Source organism: Nicrophorus vespilloides, unplaced genomic scaffold (genome assembly GCF_001412225.1).
Source record: "Nicrophorus vespilloides isolate i.1.1-1 unplaced genomic scaffold, Nicve_v1.0, whole genome shotgun sequence".
Classification (NCBI taxonomy): Eukaryota; Metazoa; Arthropoda; class Insecta; order Coleoptera; family Silphidae; genus Nicrophorus; species Nicrophorus vespilloides.
Genome location: NW_017098369.1, coordinates 174,865 through 202,689, shown reverse-complemented (window position 1 = coordinate 202,689; position 27,825 = coordinate 174,865). Strand labels below are relative to the sequence as shown.

General features: G+C 28.5%; 1 protein-coding gene across 6 annotated transcripts in view; it reads left to right on the top strand.

Moving 5' to 3' along the window:
* The first annotated feature begins 222 nt into the window (after positions 1–222).
* The window catches only part of LOC108562273 (bone morphogenetic protein 1), an 86,318-nt gene continuing 58,715 nt past the window's right edge, over positions 223–27,825 (top strand). For 5 of the 6 annotated variants that reach the window (XM_017920566.1, XM_017920564.1, XM_017920567.1 and 2 more), the window contains exons 1-2: positions 223–540; positions 14,735–14,797. The gene's annotated coding sequence lies outside the window, so the exon portion shown is untranslated. Of the gene's footprint in view, positions 541–14,734; positions 14,798–23,656; positions 23,686–27,825 lie in introns of those variants that run through there. The other variant, XM_017920565.1, reaches the window with a different exon arrangement.

Here is a 27,825-nt window from a genome sequence, read left to right as displayed (position 1 = left end):
AAAATAAACAATAAATTTAAAAAAAAATGTAAAACTATAAAAATAAATGTAGTTCGCGATTTTGTGGGGGGTTTTGTTGGTTGGGGATGGTTTAAATTTGGCGCATCTGTAATTTTTGTATTTGTGCGTGGCGTTCGGTTGGCGTCGCCACCCCTGCGGTGGCGGCGCGCGCTTTCGGGCAGTCGGCGGCGGTCGCGACCGCTCCCATTCCGTCGGTGCGCGTTTAGACGGCTGCATGTCGGACGAGAGCGGGCGGCCGTCTTGCGATGTCACGGGACTGGGCGGGGCGGGCCGTCACCCGTCGGGTATCCTGACAGGACAGTGCTATCGTTTTTGCGTGTGTTATGTGTGCCCCATTGACTGAAGAAGTGACTTTGTAGCGGAACGCGAAGGATCGCCCATCCACCAGAATATTTCAACGGCCACCACCGTCGAACATTCTCCTCTGCCAACCCCCGTCGTTACACCATACTATCATTGTATCTGTGCCCCCTTTGCCGTGGATAAGATGGCGGCCGACGAGGCGCCCGGTGTTCAAGGGTAAGTCCAACAACCGCCCCCCCAGCGTTTATAAACAGAAAAAGAAATCCACCGCCGCTGCAGCCGCCGCCATCCAAGATCCTGCACCCGGTGGAGCGGTAGCGCGACCCGTGGTACGCCGCCCCCCACACCATACACCAGACACACCCCTATCTCGCCACTAGCACTGTACGTGCGGGGGCGGCGGGCCAAGAAAAACAAATAAACCGTAAGCAGGCACCGCCGCCACACATAATACACACAATACGGTTGCAATGTCGAGTGTAGAATGTACACCCACCCACCCTACGATTACTATCGTTTCTCTAACTAGGCCTATCGATTCACAATGTTTACATTTCGGAGCATCTTCAAGTTTGTTTAAGTCTTTCTTAGACGCGGAGGGGCGTGGTTTTAAACGGTGCGGATCTCATCTTCGATGTCTTTAATTCTTTGATTTATATTGCATTCCTCGATTTGTACTCGCATTTTACAAACACCCACACCCCTTTTTTGCAAGCGCAAAGTGAACGCCCCAAAATATCGCCTAATAAAAAAACACCCTCTTATGTAAGGGAGCACACCGCTTCCATCTGACTATTTCTTAGAAACATTGCATTCCGCGTCCGAAGTCGCGGGGGTGTGACCATCGGTAATAATAACCCGGCGCATCCACTAATTCTGTTGACTAACAAACAGTCCTTTATTTTGTTTACACTACAATCATAAATTTAATTTACAACAAAAATTCAACAACTTTTTTTAGATAATTTATAACATTTATTTAGCAAAAGGAAGTATTTTTTTATTATTATTAATTAACTTAATTTATTTATTTTTTGAATATCATATTTTCATTTCTTTTATAAACGTAGTTTATTCAAGTTATTATATTATATAAGTATAAGTATATTATATTGTAGAGATATTTATTAGAATACTTTGCTTAACATTACATTTTGTGAGAAAACTTATGGGGGTGTGACCATCTTCAAAAAAAAAAATTACCAGGCGCATCCACTAATTTCGTAGACTTTATTTTATTCTCAGTACAATTACAAATTTAAATCGTAAGAAATCATATTTTCATAGAAAATTTATAACAATTTAAAAAAAAAATGCAAATATTTATTTGTTAATTAATTTCATTTATTTATTTCATAAAATATTACTATCCTCTGATTTGAAGAACAAACTTAACTTGAATCTGTATAATTTATGTTATACAGATATTTCTTGTAATACTATTTAGTTCTTAATAATACATTTTGTGACTGAAATTGTGGGGGGTGTGACCGTCCTAAAGAAAATAACCCGGCGTATCCACTAATTCTGTTTACTAACAAATATTGATGTTACATTTATAAATTTAAGTTACATTAATTGAAAATTGTATATCCAATTTATAAACATTTTGAATTTCGTTATACAAATTTCACCTACAAAGATGAGGGGGTGTGACCATGGACAAAGACATAACCTGGCGCATCCTCTATTTTAGTTGATTAATAATCAACCCTTTATTATATTCACATTACATTTACTAATTGAAATCAAAATTATATATAATTTTTCATAAACTATTATTATTTATCTATATTTACTTTAAAATAAATTTTATTTTATTTTAAAGAAATCTCATTCTTCATTTATACAAGAAAGGCTTATTTAATTTATTTTAAATTTTATTATAGATTTTTTTTAAATACTATGGACTTCTTAATATAACATTCTTTGACTAAATATATGGGGGTGTGACCATTTTCCAAAAATCTTACTCAGCGCATCCTCTTAAATTATCGACTTAACAAATAGTTCTCTATTTTATTTTCTTACAACTATCAATCTAAATAACAATTGTTTATAAACATTTGATAATATATATTTCTTTTTATTTCATTTTTATAGATTTTCATATTTGTGTTTCTAGTTATTTCTCTATATCTGTGATTCTCAAACTTTTTGGTCCGCGACCCCCTTATGGATATAAAAAGTTTCAGCGACCCCTAGAAAAATGGGTATGTGTAGAAAAATAACCAAGATAGATCTGTCATTAATTTTTTGCGACCCTCCCCCAAATATTTTTTTATAGAATTTAATATAAAAAATATGTCTTTTAATAAACATAATGTATTGTACACAAATTTTAAAAAAATAAATTATTTTAAACGGAAATCATATTTATTTTATCAATTATATTGTAGGAGTTTTTTTTATATTATTGTATATTTCTATCAAATTTTACTTCTTAGAATATGAGGATGTAACTATATACAAATATAATCTGGCACACTATTTGTATTAGTAATTTGTTTCTTCGATTCGTCTAATAGTAAAACAAAATAAAATGATTATAAATGATTGTATGCAATAAATTTTTACGATTTAAAATTCAATTTTACATTCAAAGTGGTTGGGGGTGTGCCCATTAGAGCCAATAACCTGGCGCATCCACCGATTTTCTTCAGTATTCTGAAAACCATTATAGAATTGATACTTCACACATTTTAAGTCATAAAAAAATTACTATTTTTAAACATAATTATTTGCACACACATACAAAGTATTTCTTCTCGGTTTTGTAGATAATTTATCTACAATTTTTGTTAATATTTATAAAATCTTTCAACAAAGAATTATCTTTTCTTAAACTTAGAATATAAACCATTTTAGAAAAACCCTTCTCAATATGAAATTATGCATTCACAATCTATAAAACGCAATATTTTACACGTAAATAATATTTACATAAAGTTTTAAAATTCCAATATTCATATTAATCAATTACGAAAAATGATCAATATCAATTTCACATTTGCTTTATTATTTTCATTTAAATATATTATTTTTTGTTGTTTCTTACATATTTTTTTTATCTCTAATTTCAAAAATGTTTATTTAATATCTATTATGTTTCATATCTGAAGTCGTGTGGACGTAATCATCTGAAAATTACATTATATAACGTTATTAAATTAAATAATTATTGATGACAAAATTGTTTAATTCATAAATAAACGATTATTAAATTAATTATTTAGTAATTAAAAATAATTAATACTATATGAAATTAATGTATATAGTTTTGAGAAATGAAATATAGTTTAGTGGTTTATTTATTTATATAATAATAAATCTATTTTTCTAATTCTAATTTTACTTATTTTATATATGTTATATTCCGATATAAAAATAATATATTTTATAATATATTTCTTTTATAACAATAAATAATGGTGATAAATGCTTTTTATAAAAGAAAATAATCGAATTTATTGCAGTAAACAGTTCACAAATCAAATTAATTAATTAATGGAAAATGTACTTCGGTCTGTTAAATTGGTGGTAAAGTGTGTTTTGTTGTTTTCGATTGATCTACAAACAGAAATAATTGTCCGTGACACCGAACAATTAATTTATTTGTGTCGAGCGTTTGTTCCTCATTTTCAACATATTTCTATCATTTTATTATACTGTGAATCCTTTGATGTTTTCTATATCATTGTAATATTATTCATATTCTTTTATACAATTTTTGTCTATTATTAATAATTTATTTATATCAAATAACAGTAAATTTTATTTTGTTACGAAATAAATACATGATTTGGTCCAAAATATTATATATAAACTAATACAATTATGTAATTATATTTTCAATATTTGGAAACTAAAATGTAGATTTTTTAAATTATATTATATTGAATAATAGACTATTTGAACAATGATTAAATTATGCGAACTTGTTCACTATGAAATATGTTATGAATTGTTTCAGTAATAAAATCGTAATTTATAAAGTTACAATAAATATTTCTTTCTAAAATAAGCCTTAAAATAGTTATAAAATCATGTAGTTTAAAATAAATTTGTTATATTTTATTTAAATATTTGTATATACAGTGGAACTTCGCTTAACGAGTTTTATCCGTTCCAAAATTTCCGGATTTTTACTCGTATAGTGAAACATATTCAAAAATACACATAATATATGCACATACGTTTTAAAAATGATGTAGCAAGCGCGCAATTCGGGACTTCTCTTCTCTTTACAATTTCTTACAATTAATTTTGCTCGTTAATTATGCGAGATGCTCGTTAAGCGAGGTTCCACAGTACATTTAAATTAAAATTATATAGACATTTATTTTACATTAAGTATGTAATAAAATATAGACGTTATTTATTACAGAATACAAGAAAAATTAAACTCTTTATACAAAATTTAAATTATTCTAATATAAAAGTTTTTATTTTTTTTTTAAAATAGATATTGTTTGGCATTAATATTGAGTAAACATAAACGAAGATTAAATATTTTTTTAATATAAAAGAAAAACATATTGTTTTAAATTATTTTTAACAAATATATAATATAATGTTGAGAAAGAAAGATGTGATTATTGAGCAAAAATAACAGTTATATAAAGTATACAAATAATTTTAGGATTGAAGTTTATTTAATAGTGTATCTAGATGTTATATATCGTTCAGCAAGTCATTTTTATTGAGAAAAATGAGCGATTGAAAACTTACCAAATTATAGTAAAAAACCACTGGTCAGACTGTGACAGCAAGAGACATAGTTACCCACTTGAAAATATTGGGAGCTGTAACTAAGGTTTTTTGGTACAAAGATTTAAAAAAAATGAGCCGTAATGTATATATTTTTTTATTTATTAGTTGAGCCACAACAAAACTCTTGAAGTTTAGCTACTGCTGTGGAACAGTGGAACCTCGCTTAACGAGTATAATCCGTTGCAGAATTTCCGAATTTTTACTCGTATAGTGAAACAATTTGCCCCATATAAACTAATGTAAAATACGATAATGTGTTTCATGTCGGAAAAAAAAATATAACTTGATCTCGCTTTTAATGATTTTACTTTATCTATGGTTATTTTTATTCGTTGGCTTTTTTCATTCATAAATATATTATTAACAAAAAAAAATATTGAGCAAACATTTATTGTTTCTCTTAAAAAAAAAATACCCGGCGCACCCATATATTTTTTTAATCGAAAAGATTACTTTATTATAAATTAGATTTACTTGAAACAATTTTTGCTGGCTACAATTTGTATTTACTGAAGAGAAAAAGCTAAGCGATACAGTGATCCGAAAAATGGGCGTTGTTCGTGGATAAAGTTCAAAGATCACGTCCACGTATCCAGTTAACTTAGTTTCAATCGCGGCGCATTAAATACGTTTGATTATGTAATCAAGTACGGTGCGATCGTGCGTGTAAACAAAGAAAAAAAAAGTAACGTAGAAAGAGGGCGTTCTACAATATTATTATTTTTTCCGGCTGTTTGTTGTTTGCTGCACGCTTTACTTTCCCGTGATGGATGATCTGATATTACATAATATTCGCGGCCGTTGGAGAACGGAAAAACGAAAAATGCGGCAGCGAAAATAATAAGGTTGAGGAGGAGAGTTGAAAGAAAAAAAATATATAAAAATAAAAACGAGGAAAGAAGGAAAATCCTGCAGGACGGAGGCAAAAATGGGCGTTGTTCGCTGGTGGAAACAGGCAGAGATTCGGGTTCAGATCTGATCCTGCGTTTTCCGTGCATCCGACTGCAATAGGATGTGTACGCTTACTAAAAGTAATTAGGAACGTCGCTATATGCTATTTGTATGTTGTAAGCAAGTGAATTTTGATGGTGTATGTATATGGATTTCGGTATCTGTGTGTGAGGGTATGTGTGTTTGTGTCAGCGTGCGTATAAGTGGAAGAAGTCTCGGAGAGGGCGCGGTGGCTATTGATCCGCAACGGTAACCAAACAGCTGTTCAAGTAACCCGTTCCCTTTATTAACTATTTACTTCTGCTTTCTTCGTGTGGACCATTAGCAGGCATTCCAGGGAGAATGTTATGTAACGTTTCGGCGTAAATCGGCGCCGCCGTCGGCGCTCAATCTGCACGGTTACGTTTCAATTTCGCTTCGGTCTGTGACAACAAACATCATTCCGAGATGCGACATTCCAACAAAACGCAATCGGTATTATACATAATACATCTACTCACTAAATTATATTACTATCATCTCTTACTACGTATATTGTTCATCTTTTTATTGAATTTTAAAAATATTGGGATAAAAGATAAAAGCATTTAATAAACTTTTATTCAACAAAATATAATAGATGTCATACCTAATACACTTATTAAATTGTACTACTATGACGTTTCAGTATGTAGATTATTTTTACTCTTGATCTATATTGATCGTAAAGTGAGGAATTGAATTTATCCAATATTCGATGAAACTGAATTCTTATTTCCAAGATACTCGTACGTTATTCTGACAAAACACAGTTGTTGTGAAAGGCGGCAAGGCAACAATGTACACCATGAAGTTGTAGGGGAAGCTTAGCTCAGAGGAGTTAAGCATGGAGAAGATTATTAGTTTCGTAGTTAAGCAATAGTTTAAGTGACAGTATTAGAATATTATAAGTTTTGTAGTTGAATAGTTGAAAGTTGCCATCGAGAAGAATAGTTTAATATAGTGTAAGCGAAGTATGTAAGATGTTACAAATAAGCACTATCCAAACGGGTGTTTCATCGTACGTCATAATATAAGGCGTTTTTATAACCATATAAGCATAGTCTAAACGTTTAAGATTTGCAGTGACTGCTGACTCATCATGACGTAGATGATACGCGTTTTGGTAACTATACAAAGATTATTCTAAAGCAGGCATGACCAGCAACAAAAATAATTATTTAAATAAGTTCTTCGTTTTATTTTTTATATGTGTGGTTTACTCAATAATATTTTTTGGGTGCAGCAAATTATTTGGGTTAAGCGCTTCTGTTTTAAAGTTGATTCAACAATATTAAATTATATTCCAATTACTTTCTTATTGAATATGATTTAAAATTTATATAACATTAAAACCTATAAAGAAACATTTGTGCTTAAAAAAAATAAAGAATAAATTTGAATTTTTAATTTATAATTATGAAAATGATATTTATACTCTAAATATCATTTTAAATTAATAATTATTATAACAAGTATTACCGGTAAACTTAATTATTACCATATTTTAAAACATAAAATATAACTTGAAAGATTTCAAGTTCTTTCATTCCGATATTCTAACAAAAAAAGTATAGTTTTGAATAAAACTATAATTATTATACTATAAACTTTTCTTTTAAGAAATTTATATAATAATAAGTGCATCTTCAATTTTAGAATTTTATGATTTTTTTATTATATTTGCCTTTGTTCATTATTGTATTTGTTTATAGATATCTGTCGTAAAGGTTTGTGCAATCATTCGATAAGATTATGTATTGTTTTATATTAAATTGTTTGGCCGGTAACTTTTGAAACCAATAAATAATAAAAAATTAAAGTAAAGTAATAAAATAAATACAAAGAAGTAACAATAATAAAAAATTATGCAAATATTATATTTTGTATTAAAATGTAGGGAAAATTTAATAATGTTTACATTAATATTTCAATCTGTTTGTCAATTATTTAAATAGTTATTAATTTTGTTATATTTTGAAGCAAACAACGTGTGATGTATTAAAAGCTTTACGCGTTCTGTATTTTTTACTATATATTTATATACATGTATAGAAGCTAGCTTATTCACGGATGATGTGGCTCCAAAGCTAATGCACGAATATCATAGGAATTTTTTAATTAAGTAACATTTTTAAAATAGCTCGAAGCTGGGCGGAAAATTGCGGATAATCGTGGGTATTAGGAAGGGCCTCGAGGTGTAATTAAATTCAGTTGGCGAATAGTTCGCGAGGAACTCAGTCATTCTATCCATAGTAAAGGTCTGCGTTTATCCTAGCAGCACACCCTTTTGCATACGATAATCTACAGAATTTTGTATCTGTAATTGTCCTTCAGTAACAATTTCCCTGTTACAACTTTTATTTCATATATCGATGAAATATAATGCAAAAAAAAGGATGCAGAAAACCTAGAGAAATTGAAGCGAAGATTCGTTGAAAACTGGAATTCAATTTCAATTACTATTCTCGCACCAACCATTCTCCTTTTATCGAAATTTTCAATTTGAAATCGGTCCTGAAATTACTTGCAGCTCTTTCACTTGATTAAAAGTAAACTTTACTCGTCTCACACCTGGCTTGGATGATGATGCCATATCATCATTCACGACTCGTTTGATTTCGGAATACTGTGTTTTTTTCTTGTTTGCTAATTCACCACACTCATCCTATGATCTGGATGATTTTCTGTAGTTTAATTGAACGTGAATGATTTGTTTGCAGTAAGCCAAGGATCCGATCCACCAATACCGAGATGCGCCATTCTGCGATCCACACTTTCCATCTTACACGAAGACACTTCCGGTCTTCAATGCGACGGGAAGCCCAAACGGAACAACAAGATTCCGGAATTTCAGGAATATAAGTTATCAAAATTTCAGCGAAGAAAAAAAATATTGCTATATTCAAATTTCAAATTATTCTCATTCCCTACATTATTTATAGTATTAAAATCGGATTTACTCTTATAATATTAAAGGTTTTAAGACAAATTTTAATTGATTATATAATTATATCAACAATTATTGGTTATTTTAACCAATTGACCGAAGTCCTTTTGACCAATTTATTTAACAATAATAATATTTATTCAAACAAATACAATATTATAACAAATTTATATAATTAAAGAAAATATTATTAACTGTTATTACAAAGTATACAACCATTTTTAATTTTTTTATAAGTTTTTAAGGACTATTGTTTTTCTGACAAAAAAATAATTTCAATGTACTTTTTTTTTTTAACAAATAAAATCTAATATTATTTTTATTGAAATTTTCTTTTGTCAAATCAATTATAAATTCCTTTAATTTATTATTCAACATACATACATTCAACAATCGTACAAAGTTGTAGTAATTTTGACCATAAACCGCCAAAACTACGAAGGTTCTTTATTAATTTTCAGACTATTATAATTAATTATTAATTGTTTTCTATACGATTTCTCCTCAATAATTCAATGCTTTGAAAATGGTTGATATTTGCTAAATGGTTCAAATTGTCTGCTACGAAACAGACAATATTTGATTAGAATTAATAAGAAGTTAATGTTAGTTTACAATAAAGGAATTTCTGTTTCATCAAATGTTTTTTCATAACGAAAGCATAAATCAATTCTAATTATTTTATAAAAACCTCGCATAGTGCGGCTTCGTTTATTCCGGATTTACTATAATCCGGTTTGAAAATTTTGAAACAAACACAATTTTAATTCAGCAAAATAAAAATAATTTGTAAAAAAATAATACACAAAATTAGTTCCTCGATTAGTCCGGTTTCGAACAGCAGTATTTTCACAACATTATTATTTAGATGAAAACGAAGCAGACGTAATTACTGCATGTGAAACAATCTTCTAATCTTGTGAATTTCAACGGTATTCTCGATGTATTTGGTTTGGGTGCTGTTGCTGCACGATAGATTAATCAGCAGCTTCGAACATGTTACCATTGTTTTAAGAATCCTGAATGCAATATTGTGCAATGCGTTTTACATGAGAATTAGAGTAAATTCTGTAATGCCATCGTCTATCTACCATTCTCTTTCCCACTCACTCTCTCAGTATATATATACACGTATTTCTCTCAAGCAAAGTAAACTAGGATTTCGAGAATTTCAGTTTCAGTGAACGCGCGATGACTGTGAATGTCCATTCAAATTTCATCCATGTATATTTCATGCGAAATCTGAAGAGCGGGATTTCCAACGTCACATGTTATATGCGCTGTTCTCGTTCCTCCACCTCTCTTTTTTTCTTCCTCTCTTCTTTCTCTTTTCCTACTATTATTTTCGCCGTTTTTTTCATCTTCTACAATCTTCTCGCATTCTGGCACTTTATCCTCCATTAGAATATTTTTAGCGAAACACTTGGAAATCGCTTCGGAAAAGCGGAAATGGAATGGAAATTTAATGAAAATTATACAAGATGCACACGGTTTGCCCACAATTATGTAAATCGATTACACGCAATTTTATTTTATAAAAATCAATTTATATGAAAGTATTTTTATAATAAATATACAGCGATAACTAGTGAGATTTCGATCAATCCGGATAGTGCGACTACAATTAGTCCGGATTCTATAGTGAAAATTAACTAATTTTTAATTGACAAAATATATTTTTTTAGAAAATAGTACACAAAATCGTTATACAATAATACAGCAATATGTCGCATAGTGCGGCTTCGATCAGTGCGGATTCAGAATTCATTCATAATTTTAATATATCCAAATAAAATAATTTTTAATTGAGCACAATGTTTACTTTATGCGGATTTAAGTCTTCGCTTAGTCCGGTTTCAAACATTCTGTCAGAAACGTTTACCCGCAGAATTCGAGGAATTGATCTTAATTGAGTTCTTAAGATAAAATGTAGTAATTTCTTACTTTTAAGTGAAATAATTTCATTAATAATGCATTGAAAAAAATAGAGGTTAACAGACAAATCGTGAAGTTCGTTTTTTGGGCAATGCTACTTATCGATCTGCGGCGATTCACGTGGCGATATTTATGACTGAAAAGCACTTTATATCACAAGAATGGCGCAGACGAAATCCAAACTTGGCAACGGTGCTAATGGTTTGCCATCCCTACTTTAGGGCCGGGCCCTCCGTACATATGCCAAATAAATTCTTATCTGGTCTGTCCTGGTTGCTTACATACCGAAATTCCAGCGCCCATAAATATGGGCGCGCACCACGGGCGAAAACTTTTCCGGCGAACAAAACGCTGCAATAAAAATCGAATTTGCGCAAATCGCTAATCAATATCGCGTTCCGTTTGTATTTCGAGCAAGTTTGACTTCCGTATATCCATCTCTGCAATAAAGTTAAATTGTGGATCATGCGCATTATTAACTTTTAATGAAATATTAATATGCATATATTCATAATAATATTTGGGCGGAATGACTTATGGGCAAGGATTTATAAATTTATTATTTTAAACGAATTTACGAAATGAAATTTTAATTAATTAATTTATTTACAATTTTTTATTGGCCCCATATGTGGACCAAACCACTATCGCTTTCATAATTAACTCATGTTTAATTAAAATTAGATATGAATTTTTATTACAAATTTATTAAAACTTTAGCAAATAATCTTTAGAAGTCATATTATTCATAATGATACAAAGTTTATTTAGTAGTAAAGCAAACTTTTATTTAATTATAATTGTTGGTTAGGGGTCACTTAGAAAATAGTATAACCTTTAAGAGATTTTAATTTGTTTTTATGAAAAAGTTTGAATACAAAGTGCGGCATAGAATCTGAAGATTATAAAAATCTAATTTGATAGGGTTAATTTTATTCACTATTTGTTCCAATAATTATTACGTTTTTTTTAAAATAAAGTATTGAATGATTTAATGAGATTTTCATAATAGTCCGTCTCTCTGCCGCACTCTGTATTTACAGAGCCGTAACAAAAACGCGTCGACAAAAGCGCGCAGCAAAACAATCACGTCAAATTCACGAGAATTTGTATGTATTTTTAAAATACAAACCCTACCTTGAATGTCGTGCGTGGTTGTTTTACTACGTGCTTTCGTCTGTGCTCTTTTGTTCTGCGCGCTGTTGTCGGGTCACCTGTATTTTTATAAATATATGTGCTAAACAGTGGTAACATCAGAAAATATTCCAATATTTAATTTAATGTAATTTATATCATTTCACAAATGTTAAGTTCCGTATATGATTTGACTGTAGAATCGATATAAAGAGGATGATTTTTTAGATCTTAAAACCAGAAAATACGTAAAGTTAAAAATATATCTGTACAGAATTACTATTGGGTTGTTACATAAGTCCGTTCGTATTTTGGTGTTCACACGTTGACGTTAAGTAGAGGGTGAATACTTTTAAGAAAAAAGAAGTAATATAAGAAGTAAAACCTTGCATAGTGCGGGTAATCGGTTCTACCAATATCTCGGACTGTTGAAAACCGAATTAATCGAGGAACTAAATATACGAATCCGCACTATTCGAGGTATTGTAATTCTTAAATATGAAATGAGGTCCACAATGCGACTTAAAAACATGTGAGTGCATTCTGATTTTAGAGTCTCAACTAACATTATTTGGGGGTCTTGAATTTTTGAATTTACAAAAATGTTTATCATAATAAAATAGTAAAAGTATTAGTAAAACATGTATTAACAAATGGCTTCATGATAACGAAATTATTAACGAAATGTCTAAAATTTATGAAAACATATATTATTAATTGGAAATGTTGTGGTATTAAAAGTATGATTTGATTTTCGGGTGTTGAAATTTCGGTTAAAGCAGTTGTTGAGCAAGTTTTGAGGAGGGTTGGTGGCTTCAATAATTTTCGAGAAACGCTGACGGACGTGTATATTAATTTCTGTAAGTAGCAAATGTGGAGCTGACATATTTGAATTGGCGTACATTTTAATACGTACATGAATAGCTGAAAGCATCGCTCATCAGTCACCCTCGACTCTGATGGACTTTTAACTTTAGCGACGATTAATTAAGCCTGCGCCGTACATACTGTAACCGCACCGGTATGAAATAAAATTAAATTAAAAATATATATGTATATATGTCTATAAAAATGTGTATGTGCAAGTCAAAGGGGTAGAGAAAAAGCGATGCATTAAAAATGTTGTAACGGACATTTATAGATTTAAAAGGTGAAAGCTCTTTTTTTATATTCATTTAATACCTCGACTTACGTTGATTTTTTTAAATTACTTTATCTATAATAATAAATGAGAAATTTAGGCAAAAAAATGATGATAGTAAAAATCACATTGAAAGTGACTATTAATTATTATAATTAAAAATAATTTAATTAAAAACATACATTTCTAATAGAAAATACTAAATATTTGACATAGTTTTAAGTAACTCTTACTTCTATATGTTTATTTTGGAGAGAATAATTGTTCATATTTCCAGTTTCGTGATGATATTAAGTCATATTTTATACTTACTCTAAAACAATCTAAGAATTGTCAGGTTTGCACTAAAATAATTAATTGCTAACTGTCGGGAAACAATAGCTAGTTCACAAACATAATTCACGAAGCGGTCTATTATCAAAGTGATTGCATCAGTCAACTTTACCACAGGACAACAACTCTTGTTTACCATATAGTATAAATACTGGTGAAATTGTAATAGAGGTCCAATTTAGGCAGATGTCTAAATTTAGCAATTCTCTTTTAATTTTATTTACTTTCTATTTATAAACCGGACTGTTTGAAACTGGACTAATCGAGGAGCTAGATAACTTCTCTTATTTACTATGTTTACTATGTATTGCAAATACTATATACTGGACAAGTTTGAATAGTGGTCCAATTTAGGGACCGGTCTAAATTCAGCAATTCTCGGATTAGATAATTTCTATCTATAATCCGGGCTGTTTGAAACTGAATTAATCAAGAAACTAGACAACTTCTCTTGAAGATCTATAGTGAAAATACTATATACTGGTTAAGTTGTAATAGTGGTCCAATTCAGACACCAGTCTAAAGCAATTCTCTTTTCATTTTAAACAATTTCTATCTATAATCGAGACTGTTTAAAACTGAATTAATCGAGAAACTTGACAACTTCTCTTGTTTATTATATAGTGCAAATACTATATAGTTTTCAAGTTGTAATAGTGGTCCAATTCAGGCACCGGTCTAAATTTAGAAATTATTTTTAAATTTTTAATAATTGAAACTTATATTTCGGATTGTTTAACACTTTAAAGAGATTTGACTGAAAAACTTGAAGCCAAAAAAAGATCAGTTATATATAAAAAATAATTTTGTGTTTTATTTTTTTGAATTTATTTTTATTTCACCCAAGAATTAGATTATTTTGTTTTTTTTTTTAATCCGGACCATAGTGAATCTGGACTGATCGTAGCCACACTAAGCGAGGTATTACAATACTGTATTTGCATTATCTATTTTCCAAATATGTGTATAAGATACTTGGCAAGTAATACCTAGTTCATATCCGGATTTATATACGTATAGTTTATGAAAGAAATTATATTAATCAATTGATTATTCAAAATGTGACCTTGGATTTTAATATACATTCATCAAAATATCATAAAAATTTATAAATATTCATTGTGTAAATAAATTATGAATAAAATAATTTATACTAATCAAAATTTTTGTTTCAGGTGAAATAGGAGGTTTGGGCTTATCATTCACCTCCCGCCCTTGTTCCCGACACTGACGATATGGTAAGTGAATGTAAATTGCAACTTTTTTCATTAATCTTATAGAAAATAAAAAAAATATGAAGTGTTACTTTTTTTACAAATTTATTGTTTGTATTTAATTCTTCATGGAAGTTATAAGCATTTGAAATCTTAATAAATAAGTCAATATGCAAAATCAAGTAATTATCTACAAAAAAAAATACTTTTTGAAAAAAAAAAAAACTGTATAAGCATTTGAAATATTGTGAAATATTTTAATAAAATCAATATACAAAATGAAATAACATGTACTGAAGAAAATTCATATAATGTTATATTATTACAAATTTTTTGTTTGTCTTCATTTTTTCATGAAATTTATAAGAATTTTGAAATCTTTTGAAATATATTAATAAAATCAATATTCAAAATCAAATACTGAAAAATAAAATATCATTTTGTACATAAACATTTCTTATGGAAGTTATGAGGATTTAATATCTTGTAAAGTATTTCAATTTCCACACATACTCTGATGTTTGTGTACATATTCTGTACACAGATTTGAGTTTGTCTTTTTGTCTGATCAATCGCGACGGTCTGGATATGATATGTATGTAAGAGATGGTAAACAAATAGACTAGAACGTTCAATATTGAAACAGGAACAACTTCTGGAGCGGTCCAATATTGACTAGTACTACGTTAGATCAAGTTTCTCCGATACTTTCGATGTTGCATTGAAGGCAACTTGAAACCGACGTGTTTCACTCGACTAACTTGCAGTAATGTTACCATCCCTTGATCATCATTTCCATTACACTGTTCCATCCTGTTTGCACATCCGCCCCTATTTAATTTCTCGTCGTGCAATGTTCAATTAGAGATGAATGAAAATCGAACAATTTTTTGATGTTAAAAAATAAATAAATAAACGTAATCTTCTTATTGCTATATAGCCCCCATAAATCAAACGAATATGGACTCAATAATCCCTGAAATTAAATGCTACAGTTATTTTTCGACGAAAAAACAAACCAATCTAGCAAAAATATATCGATAAAAAATGTCACAAATGAATGAAACATAAACCACGATATTTCAAATATTTGTCCAAAAACTCTATATGCAATATATACAAATTGAATTTAATCTAGTACGTGTTATATACTTTTATTTCTGTTTGTTTATTTGGTACAAGTTATTTGAATATATAGACTGAAAGAGAATTCGTTGTCGATTGATTTTATACACGCAACTATTTATATATTTTTTTTTATAAAATTTATGTATATTGTATTTTCGACAGTTAGCCAACATTTATTTACATTTATGCGGATATTGAAAAAAAGCAAAAACAAAATTACTTTGTTCTATTGGTTTAAGCGCCATCTAGGCTCGAATACACGTATTATCCAACGAATTAATTTCCAATTGTAGAGGTTTTTAGTTTGTATCTCTGCGTGCCAAAGTTTTTTTTTTCGAACATTACACATTGTGAATTCAATTGTGCAATCCACGTGCGTGTTTGCAATTGCGCTGACGAACTTTGTATATAATTGCAGTTAATTTTTAATTGTTCCGCTTGACGCTACGCTGTATAATTAATGGTTTTGAATTCCACACTGAATTGTATTTAATTACGGTTGGATTGTCAGTTTTCAAGTTTGACTGCATTCGAATATTATTGTCTTTTGTTAATGTATATATGCATTTTCATTTTTTAAATTAGAAAATGAATGCTGAAAATTTGAATTAAAATCACTTTAATCAAATATGTGATATGTGTCAAGTTACTTGTAAAGTAATGCATAGTGTATAAAAGATGTTCTTACAACTTATAAAGCTACTTGTACATAGAATAGAATAGTTTAAGACACATGCAAAATTTTATATAAAATAAAAGTTAAGTACTTAGAAGTATTTAGTAATTATTATTTCATTTTTCAGATATTGAGTAATGTGTACGTACTTTAAAATATTTGCAGTATTGTTTTAAATAAAAATGATCTATATAATATTATGTATAATTGAAGTAAAGGTGTTAATTATAAAAATACTTAATATGTTATACTTGTTAAGTAACTTGTGTGAATCAATGTATACAATATGTGAGAATACTTATACTCAGAAAAGTAATTAGAAACTAATTATTTAAGTTGGTACAAATGACTAAGAAACAATTTGACAAAAAAGTAGCAGCCAGAGCAGTACTTAATATTTAATACTTGTCAAGTAACTTGCGAAGAAGGGTGTAATGTATACAAGATATTATTACAACTTTTAAAACTACTTGTATTAAAAAAATAGTTAGAAAGTAATTATTTAAGCTGGTACACATGACTAATAAACAATTTTGTTAAGTATGGAATGTAATCACTACTAATTCAGGTAGTATATCAGTTTTACTGTTATCACTTTATTCAAATGCAAGACAGTTGACAAATATTGAAAAGTGTGTACGCATTTTAAGTATAATTTAATTAAATGTGTTAATGCAGTACTTAATTCACTTCACTAGTAATACTAGTACTTAATATGTGATACTAGTGAAGTAATGCATAGTGTGTACAAAATTTCTTGCAACTTGTAAAACTACTTGTACTTAGAAAAGTAATCAGAAAGTAATTATGGTACACATAACTAATAAACAACCAATGCAATCACTACAAATGCATTTGTAATTTCATATTTACTATCATCACTTTGTTCAAAAACAGTTGACAAATATTGAGTAGTGTGTACGCACCTTCAAATATTTACATGTATATTATTTATCAAAAGTCTTAAAAAATGTAATTTAAATGAAAAATACAGAAATTTGAAATTTGTTTAATGTTTATTAAATTAAGTATAATATTTATAGAAGTTCAATTTATAATAAAATCTTATCTGAACAATAGAAAGTTTTAAGTGTGTATTCCACAAGGAAATGTATCTTTTATATAACTAAAAATGAAGTTATTTTAACATTTCTTTATAATACTGTATTTACTTTGTATTTACTTAATTATGATCAAATTAAATTTGAATAATTTCAAAAAATTGCTAAAAAAAATTATCCTACGAAGTAGGTAAATTTAATGTAAGTTGATAGTACAAATTTACTGTCAACTTATTGAGATTAAACTAAATTATCATGCGATTAATGTAATTCATTATAAAAGAATATATTCTGATGTTTTTGTTTGCATAAATTTTATGTAGAACGGAAGAGTTCTCGTACCGTAAATTAAATTAATAGTAAATCCCTGATTGTCATTACAGGGCACGTTCCTTCCGGGAGGGGCGGTTGCGGGGGTTTTAGTAGGATATAGAAAGGATAATTTGTATGCGCGGCTCATGTATCTCGCTCGCTCCCTAATTCGGGTGTCATCGCAGCCTTTCCCACCAGAAGGGCTGACTCCTAGGACACGAGCCCCGATTATAAACTAAACGCCAAACATTTGAATATACAGCAACCAACTCTCTCCCCTCTTCTCATACCAAAACCACCCTACAAAACCATTCATTCGACGAAACTCGCAGAGTTTGTTTCCATCGGCTGTAAATGAATTAAAAATTAACGGAAACGGAAAATACTACCATTCTCGTATTGTCCTTGCTACACAATCCTGCGTGTATCACAATTTTTACTTCGGTTTTAATTAATTAAATAATTAATTAATTAATTAATTGCGCATTACAAAATCTAATTAATAATTAAACAAATATAATTTGTTTATATAATTGCATTTATGTATTACATGTTTTAATGATGTATTGATTTAATTAATTTACATTCATATAAAAAGTAATATTTTAGTAATTGTAACAAATTTATCTTTTAAACTTTCAATTAAAAATATCTTTTATTTGGAAATTTTATTTTAAAGGAATTTAACTGAAATAAACAGAAATATGTTGATGTAATTAATAATTTTGAGAATTTGTTTTAGTCGTTTTATTAGTTTTCTTTGTAATTTATACTACATATAACTTAATTTTTTTTTTTCAAATTTCAATTAATCAAAATTATTTATTTAAATTTCATTAATTATTTCAATTTAAAATATTTCAATAATTACAATTAATTCAAGTTAATAACTATTTCGAATTATTCTTTTACAAATCTTTATTGGTTCATATTTTGTGACGGAAAGAATTATCAATACATCAATGTGAACATTGAGTAAATTTAAGATCGCGGTTGACATTAAGTGGATAATCTTTTCCGGTGGATAGTTAACATTATGATGATTTGATTTTAATTTGTTGGTTTGCACTAGCTCGTGGGTAGGGCGATTTAACCATTCGGTTATTAGTCGCCCTTTATTAATATATAAAAGAAAGTTTTTGTATGAACATACAAAAAATAGATATAAGAAAGTTTTGCTTGAAAAATATGTTGATATAGCTGAAATATTGTATGGGCTTTCTCTTGTATACTTATATCATGGTGATACAAATTCTCTTGCAGAAGCTCGTTTTTGTGGTCATTAAATGATTAGAGGAAAAAAGTACCGAAGATGGATAGGTCGGCTTAATTGAACTAAACTAACATAAATCAATGTCTATCTGCTAATGATCTGCTGCTCAGGGAAAAGAAGCGACTTGATGTTGTAGGATTACTTACATATACAATTATTTCCTAAGTTTGGTTTATACCTCGAATCAATCTTTGGATCAACAATAAAACTAACGTAATAAATGTAATAATTATTAATTAAAATTAATTGTGAAATATATACTGCAAATATTATTGCATAATAGAAATTAATTGTAAATAATTATTATTTTATGAAACATATAAAACAATAATAGGGGTTTGTCGGTTTTTAAAAGCCGATTTCCAACTAAAAACCGGTTTGTGAGACTAGACTTAAATATATAAAACAATGAATTATTTTAATTATTTACGTAAGAACATAAAAATGTTGATACAAAATCGTGTCTATTACTTGAATTGAAACAAATGAAAATTGAAATGAGTTTTAAGGTTTTAGTTTAATAAGGTTCCTAATTAATTAACTAAATCCATAGAGTTTAGATAAAGACATTTAGCTTACTTCTTTCACTGGTTTAAAAAAGTTAAATCATTAAGATTTTGGACAAAAATTATCAAGATTGGCCTGCCTCAATCTGCTAAAAAAAAACAAATAATTTAGTTGATTGTTTAATGCTCTAAAGACGATTATACCCAGCTTGGTAGTAAATGAGTATCTTATATTTCTGAAAATAAACAGAAAATAAGCAATATAATATTAGTTATAAAAATTATTTTTCTCTATTTTTTGTGTAAATTTGAAAACCAGTTTAAACCGGTTTTGTAGATATTCGAAAATCGGTTGTTAAAATCCTAATCAATATCTGAAATTGTGCGGCTTCGATCAAACCGAATTTACTATAGTCCGGTTTAAAAATTTCAAAATAAACAAAATTTTAATTGGTCAAAATGAAAATAAATACCAAAAAAATAGTACACAAAATTATTATTGTTTTATATATAAATCAGAAGTTGGAGATTTTTTTCACTTTTTAAACCAAAATAAACACAACATGACATGGCAAATTCCAATATATTTATGTTACACGGATAATGAATATGGTATCAATTCTAATATTTTTTGCAAGGAATGATCGGTTTACTTTACCGCACAAGTAGGGACTTTATTTTTGTATTTACTTAGTTCTTCGCTTAATCCGGTTTCAAACAGGATAATGACGGAACCGATTACCCGCACTATGCTAGGTATTGTTGTTGGATTTAATATGCTTAATACAGGCTGCATTATGGGTTTGATATGTAAAAAACAAAATCGACAGTATTTAAATACAAAGTAATTCATTGAATTATCCAAATTAATTGATTTTCAGCAAAATTTAATTTAGCTATTATAATTAATGTACTGCGTTCATTACGTAATTATATGTATATATTATAGAATATATATTTAATATATAATCTCTTTTATAACGTTCTAAACTATTTATGATATATTTTTAGAAACATGGAAAAATATTGTCTCTACACCAAAAATAAACTTCGATATTATTTTTGGTATCTATTGTTTATACAATATTTTTAATAGTCTAGAGCAGTGATTTCGAAAGTGGTCTATATCGACCTCCAGGGGTCTATGACAACCCGCAAATGGTCTACGTCAGCGGAAAAAAAAATTGGGGGTCCATGAAATGAAAATGGGGGTCCACGATAGTAGATCTCAACATACACTGACTGAACCTATTTACTTACATTATACAATCTTATAATATAAAGACATATACATTATTTATAAAAGTAACTATGAAGTAAAAAATTTATTATATATGTTTATAAAATTGTGTAAGTTGTAGAATGTAGGCATTCGCTTTGTGGTCGCAGTACATTTTGAACATGTAAAAACCATAATGATATACCAGTACCATCTTCTTACAAGTATACGCGCAGTCTCAGAGCAAACATAAATAACAATTATAAAGATGTCCCAATATAAATAATAAATTTACAAAAAATAAATATCAGATAACTAGCGGGTCTACCCAAAACCAAAAAACATTGTCTAGACTTTAGAGATTTGCAATTTAAACTTGTTATTATTTTTCTGTTAAGACAGAAACTGTTATATTATAAAACCGTACTGATTGAAGCAGAACTATGCGCGTTATTGCTGTAATATCTTTTTGTTGAATATTTTTAATTTAAATGTCTATCTAGATATATTTTACTGATTTGATTTTATTTGTTTAATTATAATTTTTTTTTCAAGAAATATTGTTAATATTATATTTATAAAATGTTAATTAAAGCTGAGTTATTTTCTAAAAAAGAAAATACGTATATTTCAAAAGTTAACTTACGTGCCATTAAATACTGTTACTTTGGACAGTAATTAGTGTTATAGCGTATTAAGACAAATAATACTTTCAACTCGGCCAAAGTGTACATCATGTTTTTGTTCTTCTTCTTGCTTCGAAGGAGGAAACCGCTTCTTCCAAAAGATTAAGTAATTAAAATTTAGTTCCAGAAGAAGTGTTCTTGATTACTTTAATTTAGTAAATCTTGGAGCGTTCCTCCCTGTATTCCATCTCTATCTATCTCTCTTTATTTTTTTTCCGCAAAGAAAAGCGAGATCTTTCTCTTTCTTTTTGGGATGTTGACCCTGAGTTTTATTTCTTGAGTTAATGTATGATTAGTGGGTCGAGTGTGCGTTTCGGCGACGCCGGCGCCGAGACGCTCAACCGCCACGCCCGCCATCCAAAGTCCATTCACTAAAACCTACGCCCAAATGCGGTTATAAACCTCGCCAAAAACCCCACCCGAAGCCTCATTCCACCACCGCCACCAACAGCACAACCCACCCCCCGTGTGTCATTCCTCACCATTATATGCGCTAATTTACTGCATACAAAAGCGTCGGAGTTGACATTGAATTGAAGATTCGCTTGTGGATTTTTACAATCCTGAGAGTTATATAACCTGCTCCATCTAGCTAGTTGGAGAGATTTCGGAATCGAATGTTTGCCCACTGCGGGTTACGCCCACCCACACCCAGCTGCGGGACGCGCGCGATCTCCTCGAACAGCCTGAAACAATCGATACAAGGCTTTTCTTTGTTGGCCAGAAAATTGTTTCGCGAAAGCTAAGCTTGTTCTCCGTCCGTCCCTTTTCTAGAAAGGGGCTGTGGAACAGCAGGGATGGCGGCGCTTATGATAATTGCCGGCTCGAACTCTCCAATTTGCATTCCATTAAACGCCTAGTGTGTAATGGAAAACTCGATATTCGACGAATGCCATTGATCGTTCATCTCTATCTCTGTTGGATAATACCACAGTTTCTTGACTTTTCAAGATGTATTGGATTCAATGCTAATCCGCGGTTTTCAACTCAGATCAATACTTGTCAGGTTGTTTTGTTCAAAGATTATTTAATCTTATTGAGTTCATTCAGTTTTATTCAAACTTTACATATAGATTCTATTTTTGGACAGAAAAAAAAGGCGTGGCAATTTAAAAATATCTTTATTTTTATTCTATAAATTCAAGGATTACGGAAATTGAAATATTGTTCAATAGATACTATTGCTTTATATAATAATATTTGTTATATAAGTTACATAAAAATAAAAAGGGCTATTGACCACTGATTTTTTCTGCCGCAGTACATAACGTTCCTTTATTAGATGTTTAATTATCAACATATAAATAAAATGTTATTAAGTTTATTTCTTTATAATTTTAAAAGAAATATCAAATTTCTGTTTATGTAATCTGTAATATTTTTTTTATGAAAAAGTAGACAAGACAATTTGAATATGAATCTTACAATATTTTTAAGATTTATCTAATTAGTAAAGCATAAATTTTGTTTAAATCTGATTATCTTTTCTTTATTTCTGAGTCTTAAAATAATAAGATATTATTAGATAAAACGGTGTACCTTGTGTTTATTCTCTTCATTTTCTAAATTATTGAAATATTTAATGTACTTGATATACAACTTATTTACTTATTTTGATTTCGGTTTACAATTAACAATAATTTATTTCCAAATGTTTTTCCTTAATTGAAATATTTTGTGAAATATTTACATGATTATCTAATTTGTGTAAATGATTTCATTCTACACTAAATGTTTTTACTATAATTATCCTTAATTCAAAATTTTATTTATATGCTCCTCCTTTCTTGGCAATGTTAATCGTTTTCTATCTGCGTTTATTTCTATTATTGATTTAGATTGCATTTCAACCAGCAATGTTCTATGATATGTCCATTTGCCCAAACCTTTATTTATACTCGCCAGTATTAAGTTGAACTGTTTGATGTGACAGTTTGGGTAATCAGTTCTGCTTATATCACGGATTGTTTGAAACCGGACTAATCGAGGACTTTAAACCCGTATACAAAGAAACATGAAAGAAAAAAGAAACAATAGTTTATGTATAAAAAGTAAGTTTTTGTACTAACTTTTAAAAACTTATAGTGAAACAGGATTATGCGAAGTATAGCTTAATCTAAATAATCTAACAATACAGTTTAATTACATTATTAAATTTTCTATTATTATTTAGATATTTATTAAGAAAGTAGTGTCAATGTAGAAAAGGTCATGGGAAATCTTAAAATAAAATCTTATTATTAGGTGTGTTTGTCTCTTGTAATTAGATTATATTTTAAGAACAAAGGTTTGATTATTGGCAACGACGTTTATGTTCATGAATTCTTAAAATACTGTAATATTTATATAAATAGAATATAATTATTTCTTTCTTTAAAAATAAATTCCTTTGACAAAGGTGAAATTGTAGTTTTCAATATAATTTAAAGAAAAAGAAAAGGAAGCAGACTAATTAAAACTTAAAGATTCTTAGGTTCATTTAAAGATTTACCAAGTTTAAACAATATTATTAATTTTAATTACACTTTTATTATATACAATTATTTTTTTGTTAATTATGTGCATTTATAATTCTTCATAAAATTGTCAACTGCAACAGAATTTATTAAATATCATATAAAACCATAAATTTTTTAAAACAATTTATAGAAAAAATGTACATAGAAGAAATAAACATTCGATTTTTTTTTAATTTTACTTACTTTTTTCATAATTTTATGCTATCATCGCTTTAAATACGTTTTAACGTAAGAAAAGAATATTTTATTATCGTCGCAATTTAAGTCGATTTTTCTATGTAAAAACGGAATTTTACTCTTTGTTCTTTTCGTCAATATCTTCACGAAATGCAAAATAGAAATTGGAAATCTAATAGAATAGAAATCTGAATCTTGTATAGAACATAAAAGTATTTTTTTTATTTACAAGTATAGATTTATTAAAGTTAATTGGTAACATATTAAGTAAAATTGCATTTACAACTGTGTTAAGTAATTTATAAATATATAATTTGTTAAAAATTAAGCTTACATAATCATTATTATACATTTTAGGACGAGCGGCGAATATATCCGCCACCATAATATACACAGGAGATATCTCACTTTTATTTTAGTAGTTTTAGCTACTTCTCACTAGATTGCTGAAAATGCAATAAATAATGCTGTAGCTTCTTGGGCACAGTGTGCAAAAATATAAATCTGATTTTTTTTATGGAACATAAACGTATTTTTTTACTAACTTATAAAGTATTGCGTTGTGTATATGGTATTTGCGTAATCTCTATAATTACTGCAGCATTTACAAAAAAAAGTAAATTATTCCGTAAGTATTACATTACACTTATGCATTTTAAAGGAAGTTTAAAGTCTAAACCCCTTATTTAAATTTCTAAGAAATAACTTTAATTATAGTTTAAATTGCATAAAAGAACGTTACATTTACATTTTTTAATATGCATTGAAAATTAATATATTTTTAGAAAAGAATATTTTATTACCTTCGAAATATAAGTCTTAATCCGCTGGTAAAAATGGTAATTTGTATATATTTATAAGAATAATTGTGTATAATCATTAAAATATTAAGGTAGAATCTAAGGATTTCATTATGCTGAATTAATTTCATAACTATGTACAAATTATATAATTTTATGAATCACATTTAATTAAATTGTACAGTAAATTGAGAAAATGAAATTGTGTTACGTAATTATTAACTCACCTATTTCTAATAAATATTAATTTTATTTTAACTAATAATAAATTTGTATGAATGAAAGACTTTACATCACTAAAAATCGAAACGTATTGTGTTATTTTACTTAATTACCGCGAAAAGTAAGCTTGAAAATTAATTAAGTATTGAACGACGCGCGTCGGTTCGTGTTTACTGTTCCAAATAAACTGAACGCATGCAAATCGCTCGTAAAATCCGAAAAGGTGCTTGATAGTAAAAAAAACATTATCAGCTGAACTTTACCAAACACGCCGCACGAAATAAAAATCTCGTGCACTTTTTTTCCTCCCATCGTTTCAAATAGGTTTTGCGTTTTGTACTTTTATGTTCGCATTTATTTGATATTTCAACAGCTTTTAATTTATTTACAACTTTTATGATATTTTTATGATAGATTTATTAAAGTTAATTGATAACATATTAAGTGAAATTGCATTTACAACTGTGTTAAGTAATTTATAAATATAGAATTTGTTAAGAATTAAGCTTACATAATCATTATTATACATTTTAGGACGAGCGGCGAATATATCCGCCACGATAATTTACACGGGAGATATCTTTTATGGTTATGTTATATAATTCTATATATTAAAAAACAAACTACAAGTTTTAGCTACTTTTCACTAGATTGCTGAAAATGCAATAAATACTGCTGTACCTTCTTGGACACAGTGTGCAAAAATGGGTTAAGTAAAATTGCATTTTCAACTTTAGTTATAAATTTAATAATTAATTGATAATAGTGAATAGTGAATTTGTTAAGTATTGATCTTATCTTATCTCTTACTGCATTTAAATAAATTGCACAAACAGAGACTAATCAGTATAAAAGAAAACCTATTCATTCTGTGTACAAAATATTTTTTTTAGAATTTATCTTGTTGATTCCGTTTTGAAATTTTTAAACCGGACTATTAAGATCGAAACCGCACTGTGTGAGATATTATAGTACAAATAATTAATATTATATGAAACATACTGAAATAGTGGTTGAAATTTACGGGATATATGGAAACACACATTTTGATTACTTAGGTGTCCGATGTAAATTATATACAACAATGAACACGGTCCGATGTGGGGATGCATGTGTTGATAAAAGATTAAAACGAATTAGGGACATGCGACGATTCGATGATAATTTTATAATCCCATGAAATCAATTAGTTTGTATATGATTAATGTGCGCAATTTTATTTTATATTCGGAAAATACACATACATGATTTCGGACATAATACATAATTCGATATTGGAGAGGAGTTTGCTTGTATTATATACATATATTTATGTGTGTGTGAAGTATGTGTATATATATTTGTGTATATGTGTAGGTTGGTGTAGGGGTATGTATGGATGCGGGGTTTGTTACATAATTCATGAATGGCTATAGGCGGTGCGGCCAGGAATGGTGGATGCGCCGGGTCGATACTCAACATTTTATCTGCAAATATTTAATTGCTGTCTGGAATGCCTTGACGAAAACCGCAGAGCCAGATATCCGACATTACCAATATAGGCCGACATATTTTATTTAATTAAAACCGAATCAATTAATTACATAATTAATAGAACGCATCGAGTATACTTCCGAACATAACTTAAGTTTTAATTTGTTGTTACCTAAATATAGATAAAACAAAAAACCTAAATACTTGTAGGTAGTTTAATGTGATCTTTAAATTGTATTCAAAAATTACTTTTTTTTGCAATTGAAAACAACAAGTGAGTATAAACCTACATTCAATACTTGTCACTTTGTATAGGTCATTTTTTTATGTTGTAACGAGAAGAAAAATTGTATAAAATAATGTTGTTACTAAATATATATGAAAATTGATCAGTTTTTGTAATGTAAATCACTATAATTCACTTATTATACAATGTAAGCTTATTATAGCCTGTTTTTAAAAGAAATTCAAATTGGAAAATGATTCAACTGTCACAAAGTTAATTACTACATTTCTTTCAATTAAAGTTATTAAAAATAATAAATAAAATACATTAATTCTCAATTTAATGACACAATTATATAAATAATTAGAAGAATATAATAATACAAAAATTATTACAAAAATTATTACAAAACAGCATACAAAGGGCTTTACCAATATGTGTAATACTTAATTATTAAATTCTTAATTAAAAAAAATGAAAGAAAGAATGCGAATGAAATTCATTAAACTTAAAAAGTATTGAATATCGAGAATATGATTTCAGATTATTAAGATAATATTTTTAGAATTTATAATAAACTTTATGTAATTATTATAAATTCAGTATTTTTATTAGATTAATTTCACTTGCTTGTAAAAGAAAGTCTAGGGAGCCGCAATTTTTTTTATCATAAGAGTCGCATTTACCCAGGCCTTATAAAGTATAAAAGAATATTATATAATTAGAGTAAATTTGTTTAGAATTATATTTAAACTACAAAAAATGTACATAACT